Below are 2,500 nucleotides of genomic sequence, written 5' to 3'. Positions count from 1 at the left end.
AAAGCTGACTTTAAATCAGAATTATTCTAACATAGCTAGGTTAATACTTGAGGACAAGTGCACCAATGGTAATAGGAGTTTTGCGTACATTTGAAAAATGCCAATCAAGCTGTTACATTTATATCCCATCAACCATAACCTGTTGAGAAAATGTTTAGCAAAGACAATTTCCTATTACATAAACACATTATGCTGAGGTAAGCGATTTCTAAAAGTACTCATAAAAAATTTCCAACCACTTATCAGATGAAAAACTAGTACCTAGGTTTCTCACCTGTTGCACAATTCTAGGAAATTCAAATGTTCAAATGAATAATTTTTAAAAGATTGTGTACTCTTGCCAAGCACTTTTTGTACAGTCGGTGAAGTTAAAGTATATGATAATTACTATAAAATAAAAAGATTATCTTTATATATAGTTTATATTTGAGGGTGATAGGAAATAAAATCCTCTCTGAATTTAACTTATATAATTAAAGATTATTACTATGTAGTATGATTCATAGCATTTAACAAAACTGCATGTTTACGATTGTGCTATGACATAGCAAATATATAAATAAAGTATTGCTTCCATTATTCTTATATAATTGCCATTTAAAATGTATTGCATGAAATGCCAGCATTTTACTTAGTACTCACTCTCTCCCTCTTTTTATATATATGCAGTTATATCCTGAAAGGTTGAAAATACAAAAGAACAAAAACCTCAAATCATAAAAAGAAAATGCAAAAAAAACTGAAATATGAGTAAGAGTGAATCACAAGACATAGATTACTTCTCAACTAAAAAAAATAAATAAATAATAATAATATAATAGCCGTATAGCAGTAAACCTCAATGACAAAACACACATCAAGTATTATGCAAATAATGATGCTGTTAGGGAGAGGGGTTTTATTTATTTATTTATTTATTTATTTATTTATTTATTTATTTCAGTTTGATGACCGGGGAGGTCCAATGGGCTCAGGGAGCCCGTTTTCAGTGAAGGCCCGGGGAGAAAAGCTCCAACAATACATAGTTACATGATTAATTACTAAGAAACTTTGCATTACTGACAAATAAACAGGTAGCATTCATAAAGAAACAAACAATTACAATTTTGTTTAGGTGTAAAAGACAGGCAAATGGCCTTGAGGCTAGATTTTACAGTATAGTTATATATACATAATACAAATGAGCAAGGTTAGATAGGTGAGAGGTTAGCCAGGAGTAAAAGTGGAGGAGACCTTGAGAGGTATAGGGTGAAGAGTACAGTTGCATTTCCTGTTTGAGTAAAGGTGAGAATGAAGAAGAGTTTTAAAGTTTTCGAGGTTATCGCAGGTCCTAAGAGTGGAGGGAAGAGCATTCCATTTTTGGCTAAGGCGAAGGAAAGCAGAGGTTGACCAGCTGGGCGCTTGGGTTTGTAGATGGTGATTAGGTTTTGGTGGGTAGATCTAAGTGTTCTATGGGGAGTATATGGTTGGAGGATATTGGATAGTGCAGGGCACTTGGTAGGTTGGAATAGTAGTCTATAGGCAGTCGTGATTTGGAGAAAGTAAAGTTGGTTATGGAGTTCAAGCCAGTTTAATGAGTGAAGGGAGGAACAGTGATGAGAGGAAGATTTGGCTTTGGTAGCAAATCTGGAGATTTTATTGTAACATACTTCTAATTTGGAGGATAGTGAGGAGGATAAATTAGTAAGCAGAAATGTAATGTGTAGTGTTGGGTTTAGGGACAGGATAAAGCTAGCACATATAAGTAAGGGTAGGCAGGGGGCTTTGCACGCCTTGTAACATCTTATTGTCTGCTAACCGATTGCTTTACCCTCCCCTGCCCTTAACCCTATCCATACACATTACATTACTAAAACCCCTTCCCCTAACTGCAGCACTATATAAGACAAAATGACACAGAACACATTCAGCACTAAACATGCACAATACTAAACCAATCCCCTTACCTAGCTCTTACTCTAACTTTAATCCCCTTACCTAGCTCTTACTGTAACTTTAATCCCCTTACCTAGCTCTTACTCTAACTTTAATCCCCTTACCTAGCTCTTACTGTAACTTTAATCCCCTTACCTAGCTCGTACTGTAACTTTAATCCCCTTACCTAGCTCTTACTCTAACTTTAATCCCCTTACCTAGCTCTTACTGTAACTTTAATTCCCTTACCTAGCTCTTACTGTAACTTTAATCCCCTTACCTAGCTCTTACTGTAACTTTAATCCCCTTACCTAGCTCTTACTGTAACTTTAATCCCCTTACCTAGCTCTTACTGTAACTTTAATTCCCTTACCTACCTCTCACTGTAACTTTAATCCCCTTACCTAGCTCTTACTCTAACTTTAATCCCCTTACCTAGCTCTTACTGTAACTTTAATCCCCTTACCTACCTCTCACTGTAACTTTAATCCCCTTACCTAGCTCTTACTGTAACTTTAATCCCCTTACCTAGCTCTTACTGTAACTTTAATCCCCTTACCTAGCTCGTACTGTAACTTTAATCCCC

The sequence above is a fragment of the Protopterus annectens genome, chromosome 14.part0 (genome assembly GCF_019279795.1).
Source record: "Protopterus annectens isolate FY-2018-M chromosome 14.part0, PAN1.0, whole genome shotgun sequence".
In the NCBI taxonomy this organism is placed as follows: Eukaryota; Metazoa; Chordata; order Ceratodontiformes; family Protopteridae; genus Protopterus; species Protopterus annectens.
This window is presented reverse-complemented; position numbering follows the sequence as displayed.